This window comes from Oryza sativa, chromosome 8 (genome assembly GCF_034140825.1).
Source record: "Oryza sativa Japonica Group chromosome 8, ASM3414082v1".
Lineage (NCBI taxonomy): Eukaryota > Viridiplantae > Streptophyta > Magnoliopsida > Poales > Poaceae > Oryza > Oryza sativa.
Window position 1 is genome coordinate 3,879,807 of NC_089042.1, and position 16,897 is coordinate 3,896,703.

Below are 16,897 nucleotides of genomic sequence, written 5' to 3' on the forward strand. Positions count from 1 at the left end.
GTCCCCTTCCCCGCCGCGAGCAGCGCCTCCCAAGTCGCGCCGTCCGGAAACTCGATCTCATCGCCGCGTCTTCGGCCGCTACTCCGATCCGTCGCCATCGGATCTCCTCCCCACCTGCACCACCGCCGCCAATAAGTGCACATCATCCCCCAACAAGGTGCATGTCCTCCTCCTGCACAGTTTATTTCTTCCTTCGTGTTGCTCGCTACCTTCCTCTCCCCACACTGTCGTGGCCGTCTGGTACATGGATCTATGTTGCAGCATCTGGAGCAGATCTTTTTTTTTTTAGAGCAAAGGGCAAAGCCCTCCATTTCCATTAGAGAAATGTAGAGATTCTTTTACAAGAACAGAGTCTGAACCTCAGAGGTAAACTCCCAGGTGCTCAACAAAAGCAGAGGATAAAAAAGGATAACATCATGCCTAAAGCACAAGCTAGAATTTTCCTGAAAAGAGACCCCCACATCTGCTACACAGACCTACCAAGATCTGGAGCAGATCTTGGGCTTAATTTTAATGAAAAAGAAAAAAAAAAGCTAGCTAGTGATGACAAGGGCTTAATTTTAATATTGGGAATTTTATGTTGCAATTTCTTTCATTAAGATTTTGAGTAGTATAAGCCACTTTTGTGTTCTTGGTAGACTTTGCCTGTTTCGATTTGTCTTAAATGAATTATCTGATGTGCAATACCAGTATAGTGCCATACCTATGACTATGAGGTTTAATTTGTGTGCTGCTCCCAGTGCTATTAGGCATATATAAGATCAATATAGGGTATTTTACTAGCTCTTGGACCTTGGAACGTCCTTTTATCGCATACTCCCTCCGTTTCATAATGTAAGACTTTCTAGCATTGCCCACATTCATATAGATGTTAATGAATGTGGACAATGCTAGAAAGTCTTACATTTTGAAACGGAGGAAGTAGTAGTATTGCATAATTTCCTAAGTGATAGACAAAGAGATATGGATGCTATTTTGCTGCAACAAGTAGATAGTGCGATGTCAGCCACATTAGCCGAGATTCAAGAACCAAGTATGATTAACCCTGTTCAATCATCAAATATTCAAATGGGTGGATAAACAATATTCAAAAGCTGATCAGATGTTCGCTGAGTACCTTTTTTTTTTGGGTTTCAACGAATTGGCACGAGCATGTGCCTATTTCATTGAATAAGGAAGAGAGATTTACAGCCCTTAGGTACGGACTACTTAAATAAGACTAAGGGAATTAATATAATTTTCAGTAAAACCTCTAGTAGTCACCTTGTCTGCAAGTGCCTAGGTCCTCGCTTCTTCCTTTGAAGAAGCCGATAACCGTGAGCGCCTTGTGTTGGAAAACTCTTAAGTCCCCTAGCAGCTAGTCGATCCGATGTCCAAACTCTATTTTGACTACTAGCCAGGCTAAGAACTTGCACTTCCTCAGCACCTAGGGTTTCCACATAATTAAGTTGTAGTTCGATTTCGTGGAGCCAAGGAGCTATGCCTTGTAAGCTGAGGAGACAGAGTAGTCACTGTGGTTTGTGAGTCTTCATGTGATTCGGTCCGGTTTTGTCGGGTTTAATTGCACACTTTGTATGTTGTGTACCAAGCAAGAAGACGACAGCAAATTTAAATTCAGATGTATGATAAGAGTATTCTGTAATTGATTGCTTCATGAGGCATGTGTTAGATTTTACATATTTATATTACACCTGTCTGCCAAGGTTTCTCACGATGCAATGATGTGTTGAAGAAGGTTTAACGCTTGCGATTGGGGTTTGGACCGTGGCATGGCATGGCTAATTTGCGTTACTACTTTATTCTAATTTCTTTCTTGGGAAAGTTTAATTTCTTTTTATATCCTGATCACTGTTGCAAATTAACTTGCAAACTTTTTGATTGGCTTGAATGATTTGTTTTGGCCTACACTTGTGGCATCTTCCAGTGCTGATTTTTCCCTTGTATGAAATTAACTTATAGAGTGCTGTGTTAATTTTCCCTAAAACCCACTTGCTTTCAGGTAGACATTACTTCCATCCAAGGATATGCCTCGACTGGGGGATCCGGATGCAGATTTGATACGAAGAGTTCTTTGGGAGATTGGATATATCTACTGCATCTATATTAATCGGGATAAGACCTCCCTATTTTTATGCTCCCAAAGTTCACGCACACTCTGGCTTGCTACACTAGGAGGATGTCTTTTTTTGACATCGAACACTATATTTTTAGTACTAGACAAGATTGATTCGCCCAATGCACGGACATGGAGTAGAAGAAGATTGTAAGATATCTGATGATGTATGCAACTTTTGGTCATAAACTTGATATATGACATCATCATATTCTAGCCTAGGATCTTGAAATTTGAAGCTTGTGTGTATACAAATGTACTCTGCATATAAGGCCTTGATATATGCATAATAAATGAAGTTTCAATTTGATTGGATATATCAATTAATATTCCTTCCGTTTCACGTTATAAGATGTTTTGACTTTGGTCAAAGTCAAACTGCTTCAAGTTTGATCAAGTTTATAGACAAATATAGTAATATTTACATTACCAAATTAGTTTTATTAAATATATTTATCTTGGGTCAAAAATATTATTATTATTTTCTATAAACTTGGTCAAACTTGAAGCAGTTTGACTTTGACTAAAGTCAAAACATCTTATAATCTGAAACATCTTATAATCTGAAACGGATAGAGTAGATAACAAACCCTGACTATCTTTGTAATTTTCTACATTTACCTTTTATAATTTGCTACATTTATGCTCATTGGCACGATGTATATATATGTCGAGTAAACGATGTGTAGCTTGGTCTGATATTGGTATGATGAGATTCAGTGGTATACAAGGATGAAAAAGAATTGCAATCTTCGGGGTGTTGCTCTTCGCTAGAGTTTAACGATTGTGGATTCATGGCAACATATGAACTGCCAAACACATGAGAAGATTTTACAAATTAGCTCTGAGCTTGGCTCGTTGTTCTTTTTACTTCATGTCATCTAGCAGCACAAACTTTATATATATATACTCCCTCTATCCCAAAATGTTTGACGCTTTTGACTTTTTTAAATATGTTTGACCGTTCATCTTATTTAAAAAATTTAAGTAATTATTAATTTTTTTCCTATCAGTTAATTTATTGTTAAATATACTTTTATGTATATATATAGTTTTACATATTTCACAAAAGTTTTTAATAAGACGAACGGTCAAACATGTTTAAAAACGTCAACGGCGTCAAACGTTTAGGGAAGGAGGTAGTATATATATATACGGGTTACAAAAGAGGTGATCATGAGCAAGCAAACAGCACAAACGCATCTCCGCTGTTTGCTACTTCTTCATCTAGCCGCCCGCTGCCACCGGCCGCACCCTCCGCCCGCCACTAGCCACTCCACCCGCATCGCGCCGCCTGTCTCGTGAGAGAGGAGAGGTGAGAGAGTGGAGAGGAAATACGAGGAGAGAAGGTGAGAGAGAGATGAGTAGGTAAGGATGAAAAATTTGACAGTGTTGAGAGGGAAATGAGTAGGTAACTCAGACTTTAGGCGGATCCTTAAGAGGCCCAAAGATGAGTGGATAAGGATGAAAATTTTTTAAGTGTTGAGAGGGAAATGAGCAGGTAACTCAGACTTTAGGCGGATCCTTAAGAGGCACATCTATGAAAATATATTTTCGTGTGTAGTCCTCTAAAAGGTCTGCCTACAAAAATAGGCTTATTTTGCGTGTGGACCCTTAAGAGGCCCATATGTGAATCGATTTTTGCGTGCGGTCCTCTTAAGGAGCTGTACACGAAAATAGAGGATGATTTTTGCATACGCGACCGGTTACGGTCTGTCTGCAATCTAAAGAAGGTCTCCGTTGCAATCTAAAGAGGGTCTCCGTTTAAAAAAAATATTTATGTAGTAGTGGTTGGTATGAGCTAACTAGAAAGTTTGCTTAGCTGCAATTAGTAGTAGACGAGTTTAATTCAGGAGATGTTCAGTTGTACTGCTAACATTTGGGTGATAAATCTGAATCACGTAATTATTGAGCCGTATGTCATGAACTGATGAACATGATGAGCACGTTGGATTAATTTTTTTTAATAATGGAGCACGTTGGATTAATTCTGAATATGTTTTGTTTTATCTATGGGGTTCTCTGAACTACTTGTTCCCTGCTTGATTGAGAAATGAGAATGGTAAAGTCTACTCAACTTAGCTTCTCTGAAATATCAGTGTTAGTATGGGGCCGTTTTAAATTGGGATTTACTTAGATTCTAGCAGAAATTTCAGAATGTGTGCTTTACGGAAATAAAATATGAGAAGCAGCTCTAAAGCCTGTTTGGATTTTATTTTCAGATTACTGAATCAATTCAAATATGCAACAGTATGAATTTTGAGCTTTCGAACTTCTTGGCTCTACATTTTGACCTTGTACTAGTATCAACTGTGGGGTGGGGTCTATAGGCCTGTTTAGTTCGCGAAAAGAAAATTTTTGAGTGTCACATCGGATGTTTGACCGGATGTCAGAAGGAGTTTTCGGACACGAATGAAAAAACTAATTAATTTCATAACTCGCTTGGAAACCGCGAGACAAATCTTTTGAGTCTAATTAATCCGTCATTAGCACATGTGGGTTATTGTAGCACTTATGGCTAATCATGGACTAATTAGGCTCAAAAGATTCGTCTCGCGATTTCCCCCCTAATTGTGTATATTTAATTCTCCATATATGTGTTTAAAGATTTGATGTGATGTTTTTGAAAAAAAATTTAGCGAACTAAACCAGCCTAGGTGTGCTTGGCACTGTACATGTCTGCCGTAGAAGTTTGCTCAGCTTGCAATTAGTACATCTAGGCCCTGTTTAGGTTCTAATTTTTTTCTTCAAATTTTCAATTTTTTCATCACATCTAACTTTTCTACGCATAGAAACTTTCAACTTTTTAATTATATCGTTCTAATTTTTTTAAACTTCTAATTTCGACGTGGAACTAAACACGGGAATTCCGTAGCTAAAGGCACGAGATGCGCTAGTTTAATGTTGGCGTGATCTAGACAGGAGGTGGCCAGTTCGGCCAAGGCTGCGACGGCGCCGCCACGTCATCTTCGCCGGAGACCCTTTCCATCTGACCTCTCCATCCGTAATAAGTATCAAGTTCATGCATATATTGCATATATACATGATGACATCAATCATGGAGACCACATCCACAACCGTTATAGTAACACTTAGCTAAAAACACTTACAAGTTGATCAAACAACCAAAACTTAAATTACAAGCTCTTCTGTTCTGTCTATGGGGAGGACAGGTGGCCAGGCAGGGGCTCCCAATGCTTGCAAGCTAGCTCCTAATTTCATCTTATGAGTTAATTCCTACGCTTATGTGCGATAAATCCACTGGCATATACTAAGAACAGAAAATTAGCAAGGAAACGCATCCTCCATTGTATCGTAAATTCTTCATCAGTACTGCAAAGCACAAAAAGAGAAAGAGAGAGAAATGTTATGAGACTGCAAAATTTGTACTTGAGCAACATAATGAACACACAATCAACATAGAAAAAAACAAGTAGAGCGCATGGGCTCTAGTATATGATTTACTTACTTTGGCTCTGGAGTCCTTGGATGCCAAGATTGACGAAACGAATGGCTGTCCTTGATGATGGAACTGGATGAAAAAGGTATCTTAGCCCCATTAAGAGAATTCACAAATGGTGTACTCGTGTGGTTGGTTTTAGCCAAGGCCATGCCAGTTCTTGCTACCTGCATAATAAAGATGAAAACCACAAGTTAAATAAGCAAGGAAAACTGGCCAGTCACATATGACATGTCGGGACATGCATTGGTAATCAACATGATGTTGAATTGCCACTTGTAAAATTCGGGACATTTAACTTTTTACCACTTTTAAGATGTAACAATTAAGGATTTGCCACTCGAAGACTTAAAGTCTATAACATGTGCATCATTATGTGTCTAAGGTATGTGGGTTCAGTGGTAAATCTTTAATTACCACACCTGTACTAGTGGTCAATAGTTAATTATTCCGATGATCAAATATTACTAGGGTTTAATCTGTTTGTCGTACTGCCATCATAAAGCCTAAGAAATTTCATGAACTACTACAGTATATACTACTTACCGATGATCTGCACAGCAGCGGCGTGAATTTCTTGGACAGGATGCGGATGCCGGACGCGGCGGCCATCTCAGCAGTCGATCCGATCAAAAAAAGGATTGGATTTTGAAGAGTATTGTTCTTGAACGAATCAATCAGTGCGATTGCTGATGCATATAAAGAAGGGCTCAATTCCGAATCCGAACAATATTTGGAAGCGAAAAAAAAAAGGAAAAAACTACTAGTGTATAATTAATTAGGTTTCAATTATTGTAAACTCAAAAAATAAATTTATTTATATATTTAAATTTAAAGAAAATTAAAAGAACGAGACGAAACTCAAGTTTTGTTGGAGCCTTGGAGGCCCAAACACGAAGACCGGCCTCGGCCCAATTCGGACTCTCCCCCATCTCGGCGGCGGCGGCGATGGCGTCCACCGGCGTCAAGCTCATCGGCGAGTGCTCTACTCTCTCTCTCTCTCTCTCTCTCTCGCTCGCGGCTCTCATGCTCCTACCTGGACTGACCCGGCCTTCTTCTACTCCTCCTCTCATCTTCTTCTCCATCTCCGGCGCCACCGCGACGAGCAGACATCGCCGTCAACTTCACCGGTACCCACCTCCTCCTCCTCCTCCCGACTCTTATCTCGTTTTTCGCGTTTCACTGCCTGGCTCTCACGCTTTCTACTCGCGTCTTGGCGTCTTGCTCTTGCTGCTGCGAACGAACTGAAGATGGCATGTTCAGGGGCATCTACCACGGCAAGCAGTGCCACGCCGCCGACATCCCCGCCGTGATCGCCCGCGCGTGGGCGGCCGGCGTCGACCGCATCATCGTACGCTGCTTTGCTGCCGGCCATTCCCCCTTTCGCTTCTTTCTTGCTTTGTTTCTACTTTCTTTTGGCTCAGCTTTGGTGTGCTTAATCTCTTGCTTTCTTTGGTTTGGTCCGGGCGGAAGGTCACCGGAGGCTCGCTGAAGGAATCTAGAGAAGTGCTCGAGATCGCCGAGACTGACGGTGAGCTCAGCTGCTTGGATGCGGGTTGTTTTGACTATGTTATGCTTGGTGCCTTCAAGGTGTTTGTTGTAATGTGCCCGAGAAGCTGTGATGTGCTTGGACGATGCAGGGAGGCTGTTCTGCACGGTGGGCGTGCACCCGACGAGATGTGGGGTAGGGGTGGATTGTGTATCATTCCTGTTTCATTGCTGGCATCTGAGATTGGCACATGCCTTTCGCGATTGGTTTATGTAATTAGTGCTTTGTTGAATGCTAGGAGTTTGAGGAGAGTGGAGATCCGGAAGGGCATTTCCAGGCGCTGCTGGCTCTGGCGAAGGAAGGAATCGCGAAAGGCAAGGTGTGTGTATCACTTGTCCTGTAGGTCTATTGTGTAGTGAAATGTTTCTTTTAATTTCACCCGGGGATCCCCTCCTGAGTCCTGAATATATAATATATTTGGCATGTCATTTTTGAATGACCATGCAAATAGTTAGAGGACATATAGGGCGGCAGAAAGTACCTGTTTCCATATAGAAATTACATGTCAACCATTGGGCTTTAGTCTCACTGCCCAAAGGTTGATATGTTAAATGCATTGTCGTAGCAGTCTTGTTCTTGAGGGAGGTAAGCTATTGAAGATCACCCATTGCGGTGTTTCTAGATTCTCCAGAAGAATAGTAAGAAGAAAGTGCTGAAATGCTGCCGTGGTAGTGCTTGATCTGCTTGTAGACTTCCCAAGTTGTGTCCTATAGTGAAATGTTATTGCAATCTTGCCATATATTTTGCTTGAAAATAATTGGGCTCACTGAATTTTGTTTGATCTGCTTGTAGACTTCCCAAGTTGTGTCCTATAATGAAATGTTATTGCAATCTTGCCATATATTTTGCTTGAAAATAATTGGGCTCACTAAATTTTGTCTGTAGTTCTTATCCTATCTTCCTATATAGTTGGTACCCACTAAGGAGCATTTACTCCTATAAAGCAAGACATGCAAGAAGCCACATCATCAATAATTCTAAGCCATCGGATCACATTAGTACATAGTTATCAGCTGTTGGATCAAGAAGCTACTCATCCATCTAATTTAATCATTGATTACTCATCCGGTCATCTCCCTTTAGATCATAATCACACGTGACATTGTTATCCATTCTTCACATAATACTATGTTTTCTCCTCCCAAGTCCTCCAAGATAATGGAAACTTATCTCCTTTATTTAATACAACTCAAATTATTGTATAACATGTGAGTTTTGTTTTTGTTATAAACAATTGGATAACATAGAATAATTAGGCATCATTAACCCAAACCTATTGTTGAAACAAGCTTGAGATAAAAGCAAAGAGGTTCAAACTACCCTAATTATGACGATATCCAGATTGTGCAAGAAAATAACTTCCGTATATCATAACAATACACAATGATGTTTTAAAGAAAAATAAAACATGAATTGTTTGCATATTTTCAAGCCTGAGAACCATATTTCTCTATCTCAGATTCCCTGGTGGTGTTACACACTCCTTCACTGGAACTGCAGAGGACCGTGATAAGCTTCTTTCCTTTGAAGATGTTTATAGGTCATCTCCCTCCCTCCCCTTGATGTTACATATTTGCACGTGGTGCACCTTGATAATTATAGAACTTAAGAGTACCACAACACTTCTATTTGTAGTCAAAGTTCATTTCAATTTCTGCTGCAAGTTCGTTCTTTTTTGGTGAAGATCTCCATTTGGGCAATTAGATGTGAATAAAAATATTAGTAGCAATTAAAACGTTTTCATTCCATTATAATTCAGTTATGTCAGGTAAACTCTAATAAGGTTATTGTTCAGTAAGCATTTGACTGGCCTGCAATGCATGAACACCTGAAGTTATTATTTGCTTTTCATGCTCCTTTTACTTGGTTCTTTTCCTGAGGAAACACAGTAGAAGTAATGCTCATCATTCTGAGAACATTAAACTATTTTGTTATTACCACATGCTTGTTGAAATGTCTTACTTGACTAATAAAATACTGACCATTGGCAGTTCAATATGATGTTTTGCAGATATTTATTTGGTTAGCATTTTCCATCGATGCAGAATCATTTGCCCAGATTTTAAGCTAAATCAATTTAAATTCTTATCATAATCAATCATGAATCTTTCGATGGAACGGAAATTGATTTCATCAACCTTTTCTTTTGTTTATACTTTACACTTGCACCTAACTTTTTCCGCCAAGAAAATTGATAACTGAAGATACATCAATCCCAGGCAAGTTCTTGAGGTTGTAGCTGGATGCAAAGGAATTTCTGACATTGAAGGCTTAAGTAAAACTCTGTACCACAACACGTGCAGGTAAGCTGTCCGTGCGTCATGCCGAAACTTTTTGCTGTCTGGTCCAAGTACTCATCTAATGCAGTCAATTTCTCTAAATTTCACGAGTAATTTTGCCCTTGATGCTACAGCTCTGCACGTCTCCAATTTCCATCAGATCATGTTATTGAGCTCAATCTTTCATTTCTCTGCCTTGCAGGTTCTTCTTCCCTCAGGACCTGGATGCTTCTGCTGATGCACAGCTTGAGAGTGGTGCGGCTATTCAAAATAGCTGATGGGACATGACAGAGCGTTTGCTACTTAACAGTTTGCTACCTTTTTTTGCTTGGTTAAAGATTTTGTACTTTGACAATTGCCAAATTGGCATGCTATGAGAGTGTCGTTCATGTTCTACAAATGTTAATAAGGAAGTGAATCTCCACTATATCTACTATAACTGTCAAATTGGATTACTCAAGTATAGTTATATTCTAGAAGTAATGGTTTTCTAAAAGTAGACAAATTGAAGAAAAGTACAGAAACGAAGTATCACCCCAATTTATTCAAGTAATAGGTACGCCTTAGTGAATCCAATATTTTACTTCATATTACACAGAGAACATATTAACTGAATAAATATAGGAAGCAAAACAGTTGCACTTTAGATTTCTGCACAATATATTACAGCAATAACTGAAACTCGGAGCACCTCTATGTCTAATAATATTCTATTGACTATGGCTCATATCCCATTTTAGCATCTCTTGTGTCAAAATTTTCAATTGGACAAGTACAATTTAGATTGGAATGGCAGAATAAGTAAATCAGAGCACCACAGCTTATAGCTGTCTAATTTGTAACAATTAATTAGATACTAATAACTGGCAGCTGTCTGCAAGTTGCTCTCTTCCGTTGCTCTCATTGTCATTGTCTAATTTTTCTTCAATCTCTGTGAATTTGACAAAAAAAAAATTCATAGATTGTTACATGGTTAAAGATTAATCTCCGACCCAATCAATCATCATCAAGACTTCTTCAACTAGAACCAGAAGAATCCTCTTGTTGTATAATTGCATAAAGGACACAACACAAACACAAGAATTGCAGGAAGAGACCCTCTGATTGTGATGCTTGGCTTTTGGGCTCGGATAGCGCTAGTTCCAATCACAACCTTAGCCGAGGAGGGGATCAGGAGAGATGAGGGGTAGGAGGATCTCACCTCAGTGGCGATCGGGAGCTCAGGCCTGCCTTGACTCGGGGTGACACGCACCACCTCCCACCTCAGCGTCGTTTCGTTGTCGACGTCGCCGTCGACGGAGACGCCAGGGCGGCGAGCCAGGAAGGTCTGGTTGCCGCACAGGTAGCGCCCGGACTTGTCGTGCAGAAGGACGACGCAGCCGCCGGCAATGTCCGGGCCGCGCGCCACATGATGACACCGACCTGATCCAGCACGTCGCGGTCGCGCTGTGCTGCCTCGAGCGAGCAGCAGCGGTCGCGCTCGCGGTCGGGGCCTTGGGGGAGTCGGGGGACCCGAGGTAGCGGCCGTAGGCGCCGCGGAGGAGCACGTACCGCGTGGGGTGCCCCCCGGCGACCACCTCCTCTACGGCCCACACCGCGTTGTGCAGCGAGGCGCCGCCCCCGCCGCGCAGGTTGCCGTGGTAGACGGACCGCCCGTTCTCGTCGGCGTGGAGGTACGAATTGCAGCCATCGACGGCCGCCGCGCGCGGATGGAGTAGTACGAGGACTCCATGATCTGGTCGGAGCGACGAACGCGCGGTGGCGAGACGTCGCGTCGCGTCGCGCGGGGAGGAAGAGATCGAGCGATCGCGCGCGACGGCGATGGCCGCCGCACAGGGGGTGGCAGCGTGCGCGCGGTGGCGAGGCGTGGCGTGGCGTGGGGAGGAAGACGAGAGAGGAAACTAGGGAGTAGCCGTGGAGGAATTTGGTGGCGGTGGATTTGAAGGCGTCGCGAGGAGAAGGACGGAGACGCGCGTCGCGGTCTGACAGGTGGGCCTCTGGTCAATGGTCAACCTCTTCAATGACGGGTGGGCCCGTGGGCACCGTGGCCACGTAAACTTGGGGGCGACCTGCAAAATTCATGCAAACGAGTTTCTGAACCTGTTCAGATCGCTGCTGCAATCAAGATGAATCTCTCCAGTTTCAAAAGAGTCTGAACTCTGAAGTCACACTGTGTCTGCATGCTGCAATGTTTCAAAAAAAAAAATAAAATTGACCACCATCATACAAATCGCTCAAGATAAAACGCAATATACTCTCTTTAATAATGTCAAGCTATCGGTCTGCATGTCAATAGTGAGGATTCGGATTCGGATTCGGTGACTTTGCGTGCATCTCGGCCGTCCAAAACGAATCCGAACGGCTGCTTTACTTGGGCAAAACAATTGCCGTTTCAGCCTAACAGGAGGCCACACGGCCTGAGACGTGAGTGGGGAGGCACCAGTGCCGCCGCCGCGACCGGAGAGGCGCTAGGCCGCCCTGCCCTGCCGCCGCGACCGGGGGCGCGTGGAGGCGGCTGGCCGGCAGGACTGATGGCGCGCTGATGCAGGCGGGCGGGGCCCCAGCCCGAGCCCGGCGCGTGGAGGAGGCCGCGGTGCTCCTGCCGGCCGTTGGGAACACACTCCGCCCGCGCCGCACCTCCAATTTCGGCAGCCTCGACTCGTTGATGGAGTTCAGCGTCCAAGCCCGCACCGGTCGACCGCCCACGTCGTCGCCGGCGAGGGGGGACGCCGTCGCACGGCTTCGTCCAGTGGAGAACGCTGCACCGTTTCCTGCGCCCGCGAGGTGTTTGTGGAAATGCCCCCGAGGCTGTATGGTTCTGTATTGTGAAATGCCCCTGCCCCTGCTCTGTGGTTCTGTATTGTGTGGTTCTGTGTTGTGGAAATGCCCCAGTCCTGCCCTGCTGCCTGGGATGATGCAGACTCCTAATTGGAAGTGAATTGTTATTGTTTGGCATTGTGAGTTTTTGCAAATTGATTCTGTAATCTTGATTTTTGTCATAAAAAAAAGGTGAAACATGATTCAGCAGTTCTGATCTGCTGAACAGGGATATATGAGAACCTGGTTGCAAATGTCTAATTTGGTATATGAGTGAGCATTTCAGTAACTGCAGAACTGCAGATTGTATGACCTCAGAACACTGCATAATAATGTGGCAAGTTTTTACTTATAATAGGAGTATGTGAGCTCATTAATTTCAGCTGAAATTGAAATAAGTATAATTGGAGTATGTGGCAAGTTTTATGTCCATTAGCAAATATCTTATTCTTCAATTTTTCCACTGAATAAGTGGGAAATGAAAGCAGTTTAGTTACTTGAATCAATAGAAAGGAAATGAAAATGGTGGCAGTGACATGTGCCTATTGAAATTAACTATAGATTGAAGGAACATTCATGTTCTGAATCTTCCAAATCAGTGAAAGGAATGTGGGGGCGCCAGTCCATCGTAGAGCATTGTAAATTTTGTGAAAGAACAAATCAGAAGAATTGTTTCTGAACCTGTTCAGATCGCTACTGCAATCAAGATGAATCTCTCCAGTTTCAAAAGAGTCTGAACTCTGAAGTCACACTGTGTCTGCATGCTGCAATGTTTCAAAAAAAAAAAAAAGACCACCATCATACAAATCGCTCAAGATAAAATGCAATATTGTCAAGCTATCGGTCTGCATGTCAATAGTGAACTATCCTAGACTCGCTGAGTCATGTGTTCTTCACCTTTTGATCTAACAATTGGTTTAGGGTAGATAATCACCGTAACAAGTAAAAGCAGCTACTACCTAACTAGATTCCACATCCGACATTACTAAACTTCAAGATATTCAGTTACTGTCGTGACAGAATTCAGAACATCTGACAATACTAAGTGTCACTTTATCAATATTCCTGTCAGAAGTGAATTTACAAAGTGAAATTAGAATCCGTCCAGTTCTTTTCAAAGTTCCTAGATATTTTCGTTAAGCACACTGGACAGGGGCATGCCATTACTCATCAGAATTCAGAACGATGGTCATATTTCTACCTAGTTTAGCAAGAACTGTAATACATATTGCAGGAGAGTTAAGCACACATTCTTGTCATCAATCCATACTAGGCATGAAGACTAATTGTCACCAAAACCAATATTTTCGTCAAAAAACCCTGTTTCACTTTTACCGGGTTTTCGAAGTACGTAAACCATGTAAAAAACACCCATTGTACACCCTGAGAATTTCAGTTGTTTTTCTGTCATTCTACAGCTGAGAGCAACATAAAACTGCATTTCCGGCATGGACTGAAAGTTTTACTCTATGCCTCTAAAACCAACACACTGATCTTCCCTCGATTTCCCTGAGCCTGTCAGAAATTCAGCATGAAAGGATTCACTGAATCAATCCCTCCTCCGATGCCTATATCTCCTACGTCACGATGCATCCGGATCTGGGAATGTCAACCGATGATCCGCTGCAGCCATAGCAGAGAAATATGCAGTTAGACAGTGCCCAAACAGTACTACTCTTGCAAGTAAAAAAACAATGCAAGCAATTCTGCAAATTAAGATACTACTCGGAGTTCCCGACTTTCGCGCTAAGCACTGGGCGATCATTTTCATAACAAATTGAAACTACCATCCTTCATATATGCAGATAATAAAGACCTGCACAGGTTTCAGAACATATGCTGTTGCAAGGAAACTCTGCAAATTAAGATATACTAGGATGCCGAATTTCACACTGAACACTGGTATGATAATAATCAGAAAAAATAGAAATTAGCACCCATTCTATATGCAGATAATAAGAACTCGAAATGGTTTCAGACAATCCATTTTAGGTGACAGACCCACCACAACAATAGTCCTAGGCCAGATCACACAATATTAACATACCATTTAGCTACTACTACTAGTTCTTCTTATCTACATATTCAGATAAAATCCTATTCCCAAGAAAACATAATACACCAATTGCATACAATTTTCTTGTGATGCCTGACTTGCATTCCATCAACAGAAAGTTCCTCACATTTGTTAGCAAGTAAAAACAATTCCTACTACAATGTTCTCTTCTGCTGTTCTACTACAATGTTCTTCAGAAAACTCCTAACTCAGCAAGTAAAAACATGACTGCATTTGTCCCTTCCACAAACAGTGCACTGAGAACTGGAAAAATCGACGGTGCTGAGATAACCAAAAGGACCAGAAAAGGAGATAGTACATGGCATTCAGGATCCGCGAATGTAAACTCATTAAGGACAATGATAGCACAAACTAATTATCAATGATAGTTTGTAATTTGTAATTTTTACTACAAACTAATCTTCTCTGTAATTAAAATGATAGCACAACGATGACGCAAACAAGTTGTAAAAACAAATGTAATTACAAGTTGTGAAATACCTATTGTATTGTTTGTGTGATTAGTGTCCCGCCGTACGTCGCCGGCTGCGGCCAGCTAGGTGCGCGGCCGGAATATGGCTTCTGCTGCGGTGATGACTCCCACGAAGACGGCAAACGCGTAGAGACTCCATATCGGCGGGGGAGACGCCTCCGTCGGTGGGCGTGTCGGTGATGAAGGACGAGACGTCGTCGGGGGCGCGGGCGGCGTACTGGGAATGGGAGTCGCCGCCGTCGACGGTGGTGGAGTCCTGACCGCTGATGTGGAAGTCGTCGGAGGCGCAGGCGTCATCGTGTTCGGTGGCGCGGGCTGGAGGGTGGGTGTCGCCGCCGTGGGTAGGAGAGCCTGTGCCGTGGATGGGGGCGATGTCGTCGCCGGCGTCGCGGTCGGTGGCGCGGGAGGCAGATACATCCATCGATCAGATGCATCCATGTCGTAGTACTCGTCGCAACTGAGGACCGGGCCGAGGCGTGGCTCGCTCCAGTGGTTGGCGGACACCGCCGTCAAGCCCGCCGAGCGCTCCCAAACAATGAGACGAGCTCCGGTCTGCTCCTCCAGAACGCGGGAAACCACCTCCAACCTCTCCTCTCGAATCCGCCGAAACTCCGGCGAGGAGTCCACGTCAAGATGATCTAGAACCCGAAGAATCTGCGTCCCCTGATTCTTGATGTTGACCTCCAGTGCATCCCACCAAGTGAACGCGGCGCGTCGGGCAGCCATGGACAGGGGGTGAGTAGCGTGGTGGAGCGGAGCGGAATGGAATCGAGCGCTAGGCTGTGGGAGCTCGAGGCGAGCCGCGAGCGAATGGAGAAGAAGAAGAGAGGCAGCGCTCTCCTCCTGTGTTCTTTTTATATTGACTACGGTTGACCTGGGACCCACCTGTCAGAGAGCAACCTGCGTCTTCTCGCGACGCCTTCAAATGCCACCGCCTCCCTCGGCTAACAAACTCTTCCACGGCTACTTGCCTCTCTCGTCTTCCTCCCCACGCCACGCCACCGAGGAGTAGCCACTCGCCGCCGCGCGCGCCACGCCTCGCGGCGCTCGCCATGGCGTCGAGACGTGGGACGTCGCGCGGGCATCGGGTGGGGATGGAGGTTTTCGACGATGTGGCGTTCGCGCGGCTGCGGAGCCATATGTACGGCTCGTACCTCCACGCCGACGAGGACGGGAGGTCCGTCTACCACGGCAGCCTCCGCGGCGGCGCCTCGCAGCACAACGCGGTGTGGGCCGTGGAGGAGTTCCTCGTCGAGGGGGAGGACGAGGAGGTCGAGGAGGAGGCCCCCGTGCGGTACCTGCTCCTCCGCAGCGCCTACGGCCGGTACCTCGGCGCCACCGACGCGGCCCCCTTCGAGGCCGCCCGCAACGCCGCCGCCCGCGACGCCGCCGCCAACTCTGACGTCCGCCAACCACACGCCCGCGAGGGTTGCTGCGGCTGCTGCTGCTGCTGCCGACTCCCCTTCGGCTTGGTGGAGGCCACGCAGCGCGACCGTGATGAGGAGGAGCCGGCGGTCGACGCCATCATGTGGCTGGCAACCAGGTGCGGCAGCGAAGACGTACAAGAGGATCGCGATGCCCGCGGCGTCGTCCTTCTGCGCGACAGGTCCGGGCGCTACCTGCGCTGCAACAAGAGCATCCTGGCTTGCCGCCGCAGCATCTCAGTCGACGCCAACTTCGAGGACGAAGATACGTTGCTGTGGGAGGTGGTGCGCGTCCCCCCGAGTGGAGACATGCCGGAGCTCCCGATCGCCACTCAGGTGAGCTCCTCCGATCCTTTTCCCCTCTCTTCTTGCGATTCCTTTTTTTTTTTTTTGTTTTGTGTCTTGATGCTGATTTCGTCGGAGATTAATCTTGATTTCTTGCAAGAACTAACCGTGTAGTACAATATGTGGATTGATCGAATTTCCTACTGCTACCATTGTTGATTTTGTGCAGCCCGGGTTCTTCGTCAGGGCGTGCTTCCCCCCGCCGCTGCGGGAGATCCAGTTCGTGGACGAAGCCGACCTCGACAACATCAGCGAGGGAGAAAACTGGGCTACGGTTGAGATCAGAGGGAGGTCGGTGAGGCTCCTGAGAGAGAAGATCGCGAAGCATGTGGGCTACGACGACTTCACGATGTGCGTCAGC

At 44.7% G+C, this 16,897-nt stretch overlaps 2 long non-coding RNA genes and 1 pseudogene across 2 annotated transcripts; 2 read left to right on the forward strand and 1 right to left on the reverse strand.

Moving 5' to 3' along the window:
- On the forward strand, positions 1–2,430 carry LOC107278335 (uncharacterized). Its single transcript, XR_001548227.3, has 2 exons — positions 1–157; positions 2,000–2,430. It is a non-coding gene; the product is annotated as an uncharacterized lncRNA (long non-coding RNA).
- Positions 2,431–6,471: 4,041 nt separating this feature from the next.
- Positions 6,472–9,834, forward strand: LOC9270278 (uncharacterized; annotated as a pseudogene).
- A 134-nt stretch (positions 9,835–9,968) lies between these two features.
- On the reverse strand, positions 9,969–11,296 carry LOC136351485 (uncharacterized). Its single transcript, XR_010734676.1, has 2 exons — positions 10,603–11,296; positions 9,969–10,332 (listed from the first exon to the last, which is right to left on the reverse strand). It is a non-coding gene; the product is annotated as an uncharacterized lncRNA (long non-coding RNA).
- Between the last annotated feature and the right edge of the window lie 5,601 nt (positions 11,297–16,897).